Genomic DNA, 15,533 nt, shown 5'->3' with positions numbered 1-15,533 from the left:
TGTGCAATGAGAATCGGATCGTGATGAGATCACGATAATGAGATCGATTCACCTTTAAACACATATCTTAAATAATCCCGGTCATAGGTTACTCGAGAGGGACATCGTGATAACCGGATAGACTGGTGTGCTGTATACCTGTCCATATGATGGATGCAGCTGGTCTTATAGCTGCTCGTGTAGGGACACTAGGGATACAGTACAGGTGCTCATTGGAGAATGAGTTCACTGATTGATTCGCTTACGGAATGCTGGATGGTTGATGATGCCTTATTGTCAGACAACGATTCCGTAGTCCTAGTGGTATATCTGGTCCTTAGACTTCAGACACCAAGGATGTCCTATATGAGTGCTCCACTCTTTGATACCAGACTTATAGGTTTGGCTGTCCCAGATCTAGTACAGCTGGTCATTGGGAGTGGTAGTGGACCTTACGAGGGCTATTGAGTGTCGATAGAGGATCATCCACTCTCGGCGTCATGAGAGGAATATCCTATGTGTTCTTGCTCAGACAAATCCCTGGCCAGGGTCATTCGGGTTGAGAGAGAAAGAGTTCTCCGGGAGAATCCGATTAGAGCGAGACTCGAGTAGAAGCCGTATGGGTCTGACAACACCATGCTCGATATACGGTCTCTGGGATATTAGACGGATGAGGGATTATAGGTACACGGTAACTGAGGACAGACAGGTCCAATGGATTGGATTCCTCTGTATCGTCTGGGGACTACGGCGTAGTGGCCTAGTACGTCCGTAGTCGATGAGTCAAGTGAATTATTACAGAGATAATAATTCACTGAGTTAGAAGGAGTTCTGACGGGTATGACTCACGGCCAGCTCGATATTGGGCCTAGAGGGTCACACACATATAGTAGGCATTGCGATGAGTAGAGGTTCGGATATGAGATATCCGACGGAGCCCTTGTCTTATTGGATGCAGATCCAATACCCACTAGGGGAGGACCCATTAGGGTTTGACAGGGGACCTCTATAAATAGGAGGGATTCAGAGCCTAATGGGCTAGAGCCTTTGCTTGCCTTTCCTATTCTCCTCTTCCTCTCCACCTCAATGTAGGCCTGGAGTTTTGAGGAGCGTCGTCGCAACCCTGCTGTGTGGATCACTGCTAGAGAGAAGGACGCTTGACCTCCTTCACCCTCTCCTAAGGATCTGCAAGGAAACAGGGATATACGATCTCCCTAGGTAACAGAACCTATTCTATACGCAGTTTTAAGTTTCGCGGATTTTGCGCACCAATCTTCGCATGACAACGAACATCTCTTTGGGAATCGGGGATTTTGTTTTCTTGTTCTTCCGCTGCGCATGTGATGTCGCCCCCAAGATTTCCCAACAGTGGTATCAGAGCCAGGTTGTTCGTGCGAATGATTGGTTTTGAACTGCGTGTGTTGTGTTTAGGAAGAATTTTGACGTCAAAATCGTTGATGCAAATACAAGGAAGGGCAGCAACAGTTGCTGCCCTCGATCTACGTGCGTGCAGTGCAGCTAATGGCAGACAACATAGGGGCTGCGTTTGCAGCAGCCGACCGGCGGCCTGCTTGCAGCGGGCTTGCGTCCGGCGGGGCTGGCAGCCCGCGGGCAGAGGCGCCTGCGGCCGCTTCTCCCGCGGGGTGAGACGCCGCAGGGCAGCGGCGCCTGCCGCCGCTACTCCCGCAGGCGAAACCCCACCCCACAAAAGGAACTTATACAACATCAACATATCCAGTATGAAAGATTTGCCCCAAAATCTCTAGCTTCCCACTGTCTCAACCCAAACTACATATTTTAGTGAGCGATAAGCTATCCTGAAAAATTTATATATCAACAGGGTGAGCATATAAAGCTCAGCAAGCGACTAACATTTCATAGCACAGAGGACCGTTTTTTTTTTTCAAACAAATAAGGTATCAAAAATACAAAGCAGAGATGGCACGTGTGACTTGATACAGAATCTTTTTGCTTATTATATTTTGGCGTATATCACTTTATAACTATTGCATATGTGCATATATATATTGTGATGTCCTTGGATTTGTGCAATGAGAATCGGATCGTGATGAGATCACGATAATGAGATCGATTCACCTTTAAACACATATCCTAAATAATCCCGGTCATAGGTTACTCGAGAGGGACATCGTGATAACCGGATAGACTGGTGTGCTGTATACCCGTCCATATGATGGATGCAGCTGGTCTCATAGCTGCTCGTGTAGGGACACTAGGGATACAGTACAGGTGCTCATTGGAGAATGAATTCACTGATTGATCCGCTTACGGAATGCTGGATGGTTGATGATGCCTTATTGTCAGACAACGATTCCGTAGTCCTAGTGGTATATATGGTCCTTAGACTTGAGACACCAAGGATGTCCTGTATGAGTGCTCCACTCTTTGATACCAGACTTATAGGTTTGGCTGTCCTAGATCTAGTACAACTGGTCATTGGGAGTGGTAGTGGACCTGACGAGGGCTATTGAGTGTCGATAGAGGATCATCCACTCTCGGCGTCATGAGAGGAATATCCTATGTGTTCTTGCTCAGACAAATCCCTGGCCAGGGTCATTCGGGTTGAGAGAGAAAGAGTTCTCCGGGAGAATCCGATTAGAGCGAGACTCGAGTTGAAACCGTATGGGTCTGACAACACCATGCTCGATATACGGTCTCTAGGATATTAGATGGATGAGGGATTATAGGTACACGATAACTGAGGACAGACAGGTCCAATGGATTGGATTCCCCTGTATCGTCTGGGGACTACGGCGTAGTGACCTAGTACGTCCGTAGTCGATGAGTCAAGTGAATTATTACAGAGATAATAATTCACTGAATTAGAAGGAGTTCTGACGGGTATGATTCACGGCCAGCTCGATATTGGGCCTAGTGGGTCACACAAATATGGTAGGCATTGCGATGAGTAGAGGTTCGGTTATGAGATATCCGACGGAGCCCTTGTCTTATTGGATGCAGATCCAATACCCACTAGGGGAGGACCCATTAGGGTTTGACAGGGGACCTCTATAAATATGAGGGATTCAGAGCCTCATGGGCTAGAGCCTTTGCTTGCCTTTCCTATTCTCCTCTTTCTCTCCACCTCAGAGCAGGCCTGGAGTTTTGAGGAGCGTCGTCGCAACCCTACTGTGTGGATCACCGCTAGAGAGGAGGACGGTTGACCTCCTTCACCCTCTCCTAAGGATCTGCAAGGAAACAGGGATATACGATCTCCCTAGGTAACACAACCTACTCTATACGCAGTTTTAAGTTTCATGGATTTTGCGCACCAATCTTCGCACGACGACGAACATCTCTTTGGGAATCGGGGATTTTGTTTTCTTGTTCTTCCGCTATGCATGTGATGTCGCCCCCAATATTTCCCAACAATGTGATTTCTTGAAATCCTTGTATGCTCTTGCTTTTGTTTCCTTTCAAATCTGAATACAAGATGAAATAGAAGCATGTGTTGTTTGAATGCAGAATTACGATGTCATTTCGTTCGAAGCATGTTTTGTTCATATAATCGAGGAAGGGTAATTGGAGCATGTCAATATAAGGAGCATATCCATGGCATATGGTAATTTCAAGGTATAATAAAGACTTATAATATTTCGGAAACATATCAAAGAACAAAACATGAATAGAAGCTCAAATGTCATATGACGATACATTCATTTCATTCTTTTCCAAAGCATGCATAGAAACATAGCCAAAGCTTTGGATATCATATCAAACACATAGAAGGTGAAGTGAGATCATAACATAATATGGTCCATCCATTTCTGAATGACCACCAAACATAAGTCTCCCACGTCTGGGAGCTCCATCAACCCACGGCTGAGTGAAGTCATGGGGGGCTGACAGAGCATCGCGGGCTCTAAGCATAACTCCTTTTACCATTTCTGGCAAGGGTTCACATTTATCCCACAAACACTAGAGTACAAAGGGACAATATGAATAATGGAATTAGCATATATTGGAAGCACATGCGGAACAACGAAATATACATATGCCATTCGAGTCAATACGATACAAACATAATCTTTCACAAATGTATTCAGATTTGAAAGGAAACAAAAGCAAGAGCATACAAGGATTTCAACCGCATAGCACAGTTTCTTTGATCTTGATACTACGTTGTTTCTATCCAAATCTCTACGAAATTTTTATGATAACATTGACACTTCCTAGTAGTGGATTTCCCTTTGGTTTCATCAAAAAATTCTCAATATAAACTACTGATCTTTTACGTCCAATCTGCTATACTTAAAAATCTGTGCTGTAGAAAATTTCAGCCGCATATTGTTGCCTTAACCCATCTATTTGCAATCTTTTTTGAATGAAATTTCTTATACGCTTCATAGATCATCTTGGCTTCCATCTAAGATTGATATATTGAGGAATTCATCTCTAAAAACGATTTTGTGTTGCTGCAAATTTTTATCGTAACCCGCTGAAATTTTACGACGAGAATTCTGCTATCGCAACTTGCACCAATTTCCTTGCTGTTATACTACCGAAATTTTCTTTATTAAATTAGTCATCACTGCTTTCATATAAACTGTGATTTTTCTATTAATTCCCTCCTCAATTCTCTCAAGTTTTTGGTGGAAATTATGTCGAGAAACCGTTGTTTCTTCGATGACAATTCTGCTCTTACAAGACAGCACATACTTGCTGCAACTTCCACTGATTTCTATCAAACCTTTGCTGCCATCTACCACAGATCCAAAACTTTCATCCACAGCCCTAAAACTCCACTAAACCACACCCTCAAACTGCACCCAAAATAGCCACAAAACAAGCCTAAACTGTAGCCTACACCCATCAATCCACCAACCCTTTCGACCATCACCTCTCTCAGCCAATACATGCTTTTAACCCGACAACAAAATAGAGATCTTAATATCACAGATTTGGCGGCATATACTATGGCATCTGAGGAGGTAATCAATGCTAAATTTGAAGCCTTCGAGGCGCGAATGGAGGATAAGATTCGGACGCTTTTTACCGAACTCAGATTGGGCTGACCACTAAACCCGAAGAAATCACATCAAGGAGAGAGCTTTGCCCAATCGCACCAAGCTCGAACATATCATATATAGCTCAATTGAAATAAGAAAGTTAGATGAATTCAATGTCTAAAGAAATGAAACTGGAAGAGGCATATATCGAAAGCAAATGCGAAACAATGGGATGCATGTGCCGAATCATTACGATGCAAACATGAACTTTAGATGATAGCTGCAGATATACAAATAAATAAAGGACAAAAGTATACAAGAATTTAAGGTAATAATGTAAAGCTTAACTGAAGTAAGAGTTTTTTCCGAAATCGATTTCCAAAGAGAAGAAACAAGGAAAGCCGAAATCGACCAAAGCTTGATTCTGGCAAAATTTGATAGGAATATTGTATGAACTATTTGGATAATCAATTATACTCCAATTTATACAAAATAGGTGTCATTAGAAAGCTTTGTCAATCTAGTTTTAATCAAATTAAGTTTTACAAGAATTGGAATTTACAACAAGAAGTTACAGATAATTTCGTAGCAAAATATCTGAAAATATTAGCTCTATTTTACTGAATCCATAGGGTCGATGAAAGTAGATGTTTTAGTTATCAATTGTACTCCTAAAATTTTAAATCAGGTATATATAGAAAGAATTTTGAGTCTAGCTTCGAATAAATCATACTTTATATGAATCTGAGTTCACAACAGAAAGTTATAAGTAGTTAAGCAACAAGAGGTCAAGAATTTCAGTCCCTGTTTTGCAGAATCTATAGGATTAATTTAAACAGAAGTCTTAGTAGGCATTTAAACTCCAAATCATTCGATCTTAGTATCAAAATAAAGAGTTTTTTGTCTAATTTCAAATAGAATAGGTTTTGTCTAAATCAGTGTTTATTACAAAATGTTATGACCGAAACATTGCATAGAGGTCAGATTATCGAAAAATTACAAATTCATGGCTTTGTATCAAAACGAAAGAAGGTCTGGTTCTCATTTGAAATCTCTCAAATTTTGTAGAATAAAAATAGAAATAGAGATTAAGGTTACTATGGGATGGGTTTAGAACACTTACCTTAAAATTATTTGAATCCCAAATGTAGGAAAATTGATGAAAAAAACTCAAGCTCTTCTTCTTCTTCTTCTTCTTCTTCCCTTCTCTTCTCAAACTCACGTTGGCTGCAACTCTTCAGGTTTGTTTTCTTTAACCTTTCATCTAGTTCTTTTTTTTTTTTGGGTTTTGGCTAATGCAAAAGTTGCAATGTGTCATGCATGCATGAAAGGTGCTAGGTGTCATCTTTAGAGTAAACATAAGTGGCACCCTTAGGTTAGCTAGTGACACATGTCCACTATTTTTTTTTTTAACTTAAATCTGAATCTTTCATAAATTATATCAAACTTCTAATATTTACTCTTAGGTCCCTAGCCATAAACTTTTAATATAATATCATTTAATATAAAATAATTATTAACTAATCCTTATTTTTACAAATAAATCTTTTACTAAATTTTAAAAAATTGGGGATGTTACACTCTCCCCTCCTTAAAGAAAAATTTAGTCATCTAAATTTATCATATCTCATTCAACGAAAAGATGAGGATAAGCTTTCATCATTTCTTCCTCAAGCTCCCAAGTTGTTTCCTCTCCAGAATGATATCTCTAGATCACTTTAACTAGAGGGATAACCCGATTCCTCAAGATTTTTTCTTTTTTATCAACAATCTGAGTGGGCTCTTGATAGAACCCTTGCAGATTCTAAACTTGGGGTTGATCTCTTTAGGGGATCGGCCTCCTTGGAACTCTATAGGGGTTCCTCCCTCCAAGTGCTGCTCAAAGGCTGCAGAAAAGTTTCATCTATTGCTTGGGAAAAGAGGATGAATACATGGCTATTTATAGGGCTTCTAAACCCTAACTCCTAATAGGACTCCTACTTAAGACTCTTACTTCTAACCAACTCCTAATAGGACTTCTACTCAAGACTCCTATTCCCTTACAACTCCTAATTCTTCTCTAAGAAAAATCCTCCTACATGAATGTCCCTCTCAATTAGGACTCTCCTAGCTAGAGTCCTAACAGAATGTCCCTCTAAATTAGGACTCCCCTAGCTAAAGTCCTAACAGTTTTACATGAATGTCTCTCTCAATTAGGACTCTCCTAGCTAGAGTCCTAACAGTTTTACATGAATGTCCCTCTCAATTAGGACTCTCCTAGCTAGAGTCCTAACAGCTCTTCCACATAAGACAAGTCTTTGTCAATCACCATCGGCTCATACTTAATGATATGAGAGAGATCAGGTATATACTTTCTGATCATTAAAACATGAAATATATCATGGATATGGCACAATGATGGTGGCAAGGCAATCCTATAAGCGACAGAACCAACCCTCTCAAGAATCTCAAAAGATCCAATAAATTTTGGGTTTAACTTTCCTTTCTTCCCAAATCTTACAATGCCTTTAGAAGAGGAGACCTTCAGGAATACAAAATCCCCGATTTGAAACTCAATATTTCGTCTTCTGTTATCAGCATTACTCCTTTGACGACTTTGAGTAGTCTTTAACCTTTTTCTTATAAGTTGAATTTTCTCAGTAGTCTCTTGTACTTTTTTTTTGTGCTAATAACTTTCTATCGCCAATTTCTTCCCAACATATAGGCGTTCTGCACTTTCGCCCATATAAAGCTTCATAAGGAGCCATCTGAATACTTAAATGATAACTATTATTGTAAGTGAACTCAATAAGAGAAATATCTTTATCCCATTCACATTTCCAATCCATAACATAGGCTCGAAGCAAATCCTCAAGTGTTTAAATGGTTCTTTCTGATTGACCATAAGTTCGAGGGTGATAAGCAGTGCTAAACTTAACTTTAGTGCCAATAGATTCCTGTAACCTTCTCCAAAATCTAGATAGAAATCTGGAGTCTCTATCAGAGATTATCTCCTTTGGAACACCATGAAGTCTTACTATTTCATTGATATATAAATCTGCAAGTCTATCAAGAGAATAAGCCATATTGATCGGTAGGAAATGTGCAGATTTCGTTAACTTATCAATGATAACCCAAATAGCATCATGCTTTCTAGAAGTTCGGGGTAGTCCTGAAATAAAGTCCATGGTAATACATTCTCATTTCCATTCAGGAATATCTGAAGGTTGCAACAAACCTCCAGGTCTTTGGTGTTCTGCTTTGATTTGCTGACAAGTCAAACACTTTGAAATATATATTGCAATCTCCTTCTTCATGCCTCCCCACCAATAATGACTTTGGAGATCTCTATACATCTTAGTGCTACTAGGATGCATGGTGTACTTTGAATTATGACCTTCCCTTAGGATTTGATTTTTGATATCTGAGTCATTTGAAACACATATTCTATCTCCAAATCTCAATAGGACATCCTCTGAAACTCGAAAATTCAGTTTCAATCCCTTTTATACTTCATTCCTTAAGCAGATCAAGCGTCGATCTCATGGTTGTCCTTCTTTAATTTATTGAATGAGATCAGATTACACTTGGATGGAGGTCATTAATATCATTGAGTCTTGCCCTTTTCTCATAACATTTAAATCATAATTCTCTTTTAATAACTTCCATTGCTTCACAACCAAAGTCGCCATAAAACTTATAGATTTTCTACTAAGGGCATCTACTACAACATTAGCTTTACCCGAGTGATAACGAATGGTACAATTATAATTCTTTAGAAGTTCTATCTATCTCCGTTGTCTCATGTTTAACTCATTTTTTGAGTAAAAATATACTTTAAACTCTTGTGATCCGTAAAGATTTCAAATGTTCGCCCATACAAGTAATGCCTCCAAATCTTTAGAGCAAAAATAATTGTTGCCAATTTTAAATCATGAGTTGGATAATTCAGTTCATAACTCTTTAGTTGTCTAGAAGCATAAGCAATCACTTTCCCTTCTTGCATCAAAACACATCTAAGGCCTTTTCTTGGGGCATCAATATAAACTATAAATCCCTCATCACCACTTGGAATAGTGAGAATAGGGGCACTAATCAATCTCCTTTTTAATTCTTGAAAACTTTGCTCACAATCATCACCCCATATAAATTTCATATTCTTTTGAGTGAGTTTGGTGAGAGGTTGAGCGATTCGAGAAAATCCCTCCACAAATCTCCTATAATAACCTGCCATGCCCAAGAAGCTTCTAACTTCTGTCACGTTTGTTGGTACTTCCCACTTAACAATAGCTTCCACTTTCTTTGGATCAATAGATATACCCTTCCTAGAAATCACATGGCCTAAGAAAGCAATTTCATTCAACCAAAATTCATATTTGCTGAATTTTGCATACAACTTCTTTCCTCTTAGTATGGATAATATATTTCTCTAGTGTTCTTCATGCTCCTGATTACTCCTTGAATATACTAATATGTCATCAATGAATAAAATCACACAATCGTCCAAGAATGGCTGAAATATCCTATTCATCAGTTCCATAAAAGCTGCAGGGGTATTAGTTAAACCAAAAGGCATCACTAAGAATTTATAGTGACCATATTGAGTTCTAAAAGCTGTTTTTGGAATATCCTCCTTCATGATCTTCAACTGATAGTAATCTGACCTTAAATCAATCTTGGAGAATACTTGTGCACCCTGCAATTGATCAAACAAATCATCAATTCTAGGTAAGGGATACTTGTTTTTTATGATCACCTGATTCAATTGTCTATAATCAATACAAAGCCTTAATGTTCCATCCTTCTTCTTAACTAATAGCACCAAAGCACCCCATGGTAAAACACTGGGTCGAATGAAACCCTTATCTAATAGTTCTTGTAGTTGCTTTTTCAATTTCTCTAGCTCAAGTGGTGTCATGCTGTAAGGAGGCTTAGATATTGGGGTTGTCCCAGGGACCAAATTAATAGTAAATTCATCCTCTCTATCTGGAGGTAAACCAGGCAAGTCATCTAGAAATACATCAGGCAAGGAGGTAAATCATACCCAATACTCTCAAAATAAAAGGTGGGATGATCTAGTATGCAAAAAGTGATCATTTTGTATAACAATCTATACTGGTATGATTGGAAGATAGTCAATCCATATTTAGTATAATATCAAAACTTCAAATATCTAGGAGAACCAAATCAGCAAGAAGTTCGTGTTCTCCGATAGAAATCAAACAAGATGACCAGATCGAGTTTGTTATCAAACAATCTCCAATAGCCGTATTTACATATAGCATATAATCTAGTGGTTTAGGTTGAATGCCCATGTGATAAGAAAAAATATTGCGAATCAAATCATAGATGAGACACATGGTCAAACAAATATTTGTATTCTTTTAGAAACATGAATAGTACCTTTGATCACTAATTCAGAAGCTTTAGAATCATATTTCATGATAACACACACTCTAACATGGGCTGATGATTTATGAGGCAGTGATTCTTTCTTCTTGTTCAAAGGGCAGTCTTTTATTTTAGATCCAAATTTCCACAAGCAAAATAGGCTCCAGTCACCTACAAATATAAACTTATTTCATAATCTAACTCGCATCGTACACAGGATTGAATCTTTTGTGGTGACTTCCCTTTTTAAATCGATGATGTCTTGACCCTTTTATTATCATATTCTGATTCATTTCTAATCTTTTTTTTTGGGTAAACTTGTCCTTGCTATTCCTATCCTTGATCTCCAGAAATTCTTTTGATCATCAGAACAATTTCGTACATCAAATATCTTCTCCAATCGTATCATCCATTTTTCTGCTACCAATGTAGTAGGTTCACCACGCTTCTACTGCGCCACTCTGATTTAATATCCCTGATCAACCCTTTTATCACACTTAATTAATCAAAAGCAGATGAAGTAGGAGGACTAAATGTCCTCGTCATCCTAGATTCCTAAAATGCATCAAAGAAAATTTTCACCAATCACTATAGTTCACTAGACCTCCATATATTTTGCACGTTAATATATCAAATATTTCAGTGATCCTCAAAACATGCTCTGATACAACTCTGTCATGCCCCCTCGAATTTAATTTTCATTCAGGAGGTGTGAACCTAACTCAAAATTGATAATATTATAATTCAACAAACAATCCAGGATCCAATCACACATTTGAGGTCACTAAGAAAAACATTCAAGTCATTCACCTCTACAATCCACAATTCACAAAACTTGTGCAGTTTATAATCATACATCATATCACTAGATGATTCTTAAAATCCAAAGGTAACTTAACTAAACCATAACCACATCATAAATCCATAGTTGTGAGAATCTATACATTTACAAAACCAACATGTACCACATGTTTATATCATTCATTACATAATTTTAACTTAACATTCCCAAAATCCTAACATGAGAGGTACTTTTCAAATATTTACAAGATATATCAATCTAGATTTGTCGTTAATACACACAAAAGGAACTTATACAATATCAACATATCCAGTACGAAAGATTTGCCCCAAAATCTTCTAGCTTCCCACTGCCTCAACCTAAACTACATATTTTAGCGAGCGATAAGCTATCCTGAAAAATTTATATATCAATGGGGTGAGCATATAAAGCTCAGCAAAAGACTAACATATCCATAGCAAAGTGGACAGTTTTTTTTTCAAACAAATAAGGTATCAAAAATACAAAGCAGAGACACAAGATGAAATAGAAGCATGTGTTGTTTGAATGCAGAATTACAATGTCATTTCGTTCGAAGCATGTTTTGTTCATATAATCGAGGAAGGGTAATTGGAGCATGTCAATATAAGGAGCATATCCATGGTATATGATAATTTCAAGGTATAACAAAGACTTATAACATTTTAGAAATATATCAAAGAATAAAACATGAATAGAAGCTCAAATGTCACATGACGATGCATTCATTTCATTCTTATCCAAAGCATGCATAGAAACATAGCCAAAGCTTTGGATATCATATCAAACACATAGAAGGTGAAGTGGGATCATAACATAATATGATTCATCCATTTCTTAATGACCACCAAACATAAGTCTCCCATGTTTGGGAGTTCCATCCACCCACGTCTAAGTAAAGTCATAGGAGGCCGACAAAGCATCGCGTGCTAACTCCCTTTACTATTTCTGGCAAGGGTTCACATTTATCCCACAAACACCAGAGTACAAAGGGACAGTATGAATAATAGAATTAGCATATATTGGAAGCATATGCGGAATAACGAAATGTACATATGCCTTTCGAGTCAATACGATACAAACATAATCTTTCACAAATGTATTCAGATTTGAAAAGAAACAAAAGCAAGAGCATACAAGGATTTCAAGAAATCACATATAGCTCAATTGAAATAAGAAAGTTAGATGAATTCAATGTCCAAAGAAATGAAACTGGAAGAGACACATAGCGAAAGCAAATGTGGAACAATGGGATGCATGTGCCGAATCATTACAATGCAAACATGAACTATAGATGATAGCTGCAGATGTATAAATAAATAAAGGACAAAAGTATACATAAATTTAAGGTAATAATGTAAAGCTTAACTGAAATAAGAGTTTTTGCCGAAATCGATTTCCAAAGAGAAGAAACAAGGAAAGCCGAAATCGACCAAAGTTCGATTCTGGTAGAATTTGATAGGAACATTGTATGAACTATTTGGATAACCAATTATGCTTCAATTTATACAAAATAGGTATCATTAGAAATCTTTGTCAATCTAGTTTTAATCAAATTAAGTTTTACAAGAATTGAAATTTACAATAGGGAGTTACAAATAATTTCGTAGCGAAATATCTAAAAATATTAGCTCTGTTTTACTGAATCCATAGGGTCAATGAAAGCAGATGTTTTAGTTAGCAATTGTACTCCAAAAATTTTAAATCAGGTATATACAGAAAGAATTTTAAGTCTAGCTTCAAATAAATCATACTTTGTAAGAATCTGAGTTCACAGCAGAAAGTTATAAGTAGTTAAGCAACAAGAGGTCAGGAATTTCAGTCCTTGTTTTGCAGAATCTGTAGGGTTAATTTAAATAGAAGTCTTAGTAGGCATTTAAACTCCAAATCATTCGATCTTAGTATCAAAATAAAGATTATTTTGGCTACTTTCAAATGGAATAGGTTTTGTCTAAATCAGAGTTTATTACAAAATGTTATGACCGAAAAATTGCATAGAGGTCAGATTACCGAAAAATTACAGATTCCTAGCTTTGTATCAAAATGAAAGAAGGTATGGTTTTCAGTTGAAATCTCTCAAATTTTGCAGAATAAAAATAGAAATAGAGATTAAAGTTACTGTGGGATGGGGTTAGAACACTTGCCTTAAAATTATTTGAATCCCAAATGTGGTTTCTTCTTCTTCTTCTTCTTCTTCTTCTTCTTCTTCCCTTCTCTTCTCAAACTCACGTCGGCTACAACTCTTCAGATTTGTTTTCTTTAACCTTTCATCTAGTTCTTTTTTTTTTTGGGTTTTGACTAATGCAAAAGTTACAAGGTGTCAAGCATGCATGAAAGGGGCTAAGTGTCATCTTTAGAGTAAACATAAGTGGCACCCTTAAGTTAGCTAGTGACACATGTCCACTATTTTTTTTTAACTTAAATCTAAATCTTTCATAAATTATATCAAACTTCTAATATTTACTCTTAGGTCCCTAGCCATAAACTTTTAATATAATATTATTTAATATAAAATAATTATTAAATAATCCTGATTTTTACAAACAAACCTTTTACTAAATTTTCAAAAATGGGGGATATTACAGGTACCACCGCCCAGCATTCTTGGGAGACTGAGCTCCTAGGTGGTGCCACCGCCGGCCAAGAATTCTAGGTCCGAATGGGCTGATCCATTCGACCCAATTTGGGTCTGTCAAGGGCTCAATTGCCCCTAGATTAAGTTAATGGGATTACCTCTCATTCCTAACTTAATCTACATACTAACTATGATATTTAAGACATTAATACTGCAACTTGCTCCGGTGCGTTAATCGCTTCTTCCGGCGAGCTTCCGGTGAACTTCCGGCGAACTTCCGACGAACCCTCGGTGATGCTCCGGTGGACTTTCAGTAAACTCCTGGACTTGCAACGATCCACTTGGTGAGTTTCAACGAGCTTCTTTGACAAGCTCTTGGACTTCTCGGATTTGTTCCCGCAGAACCTCCGACGACCGTCCGGACTTCTGTTGAATTCTCGAACCCCCAACGTGATCATAGTCTTGACTACGGCGCAACTCCTACTGCATGTTTTACTTTCATCGTAGTTCATCCTACACACTTATCTCAACATATGGATTAGATAACAAATAACAATTGACTTCATCATCAAAATCCAAGATTCAACACCGACGAACTCTCGAACTCCCAACGAAGTCGCGTCCTTGACTCTAGGACTTCATTTTGCTTCATACCTTGCTATAGTAGTTAATCCTGCATATGTAAAACACACTTCAATCTTGACAATTAATACTAAGCATTAATCAAGTTGGCCGACATATCATTGGTCCCTCGACGCTTCGTCCGATTCTTCGGCGCATTGTCCTCTCTTGCGGCCTATTGTCCAATTGGCTAGTTGACTCCGCAACTCCGATATCCTTGGCGCAATATCGGCTCTTCTCGGCCTGATGCTCGAATCCACGATCTGAAACCTTCTGTCGATACGTCGACCGTTCCTCTAGCTTAACGTCCAATCTTCTAACATGTTTTCTCCGGCACAACATGATTTTTCCTGCTTTAATTGTCTCATCCTGATCGAAGCATCCTGGGTCACTCAAAATGTAAATTAAAATATAAACACATATCAATTGGTTTCATCATTAAAATATGAGATTCAACAAATTTGGGGCCAACTGGGCCCTTGGTAGACCCAAATTGGGCCAAATGAATTAGCCCATTCGGACCTAGAATTCTTGGTTGGCGATGGCACCGCCTAAGAAACTCGATCTCCCAGGAGTTCTGGGCGGTAGTACCGCCCCTATCAAGTGGTGGTACCACCAGCAGTTATTCTTGCCAGCAGTGGTACCACCCTCGTCAGGCGATGGTACCGCCTGAGCTCAGTCTCCGAGCAATGTCATGTGGTAGTACCACCCAGACTGAGCGGTAGTACCGCTCAATGACAGATGATAGGCGGTAGTACCACCCAGTTATAGCGGTGGTATCGCTATGACCCCGGAAATCCGGGAATAGACACTTTTGAGCTCTAAATTCAAACTGATTAGGGCCTATATAAACCCCACCCTTTCTGCATGAAAGGGTAATCGAAAGCTTGCTTTTATTCTAAGTATTTAAGAGCTTAAAAGTGTTGTAAAAGGCTAGAGTTCCTCTCCCTCTTTTCTTTCTAAGTCTTGATCATTCAAGAGAGGAGTGAAAACAAGGGTTGTCTCCTAAGCCCGTCAAAAGGAGTAAAGCTGTAAAAGGGTGGTTGGCCTTCGCCTATTGAAGGAAGGTCTCTAGTGGACATCGGTGACCTCGTCGGAGGAGGAAGCTAAAAGTGGATGTAGGCCAAGATTGGCCGAACCACTCTAAATCTCAGTTTGCATTTATATTCTGCTCTTTATCTTAACTGCAAACTACCTC

The sequence above is a fragment of the Musa acuminata genome, chromosome BXJ1-2 (genome assembly GCF_036884655.1).
Source record: "Musa acuminata AAA Group cultivar baxijiao chromosome BXJ1-2, Cavendish_Baxijiao_AAA, whole genome shotgun sequence".
Taxonomy (NCBI): domain Eukaryota; kingdom Viridiplantae; phylum Streptophyta; class Magnoliopsida; order Zingiberales; family Musaceae; genus Musa; species Musa acuminata.
This window is presented reverse-complemented; position numbering follows the sequence as displayed.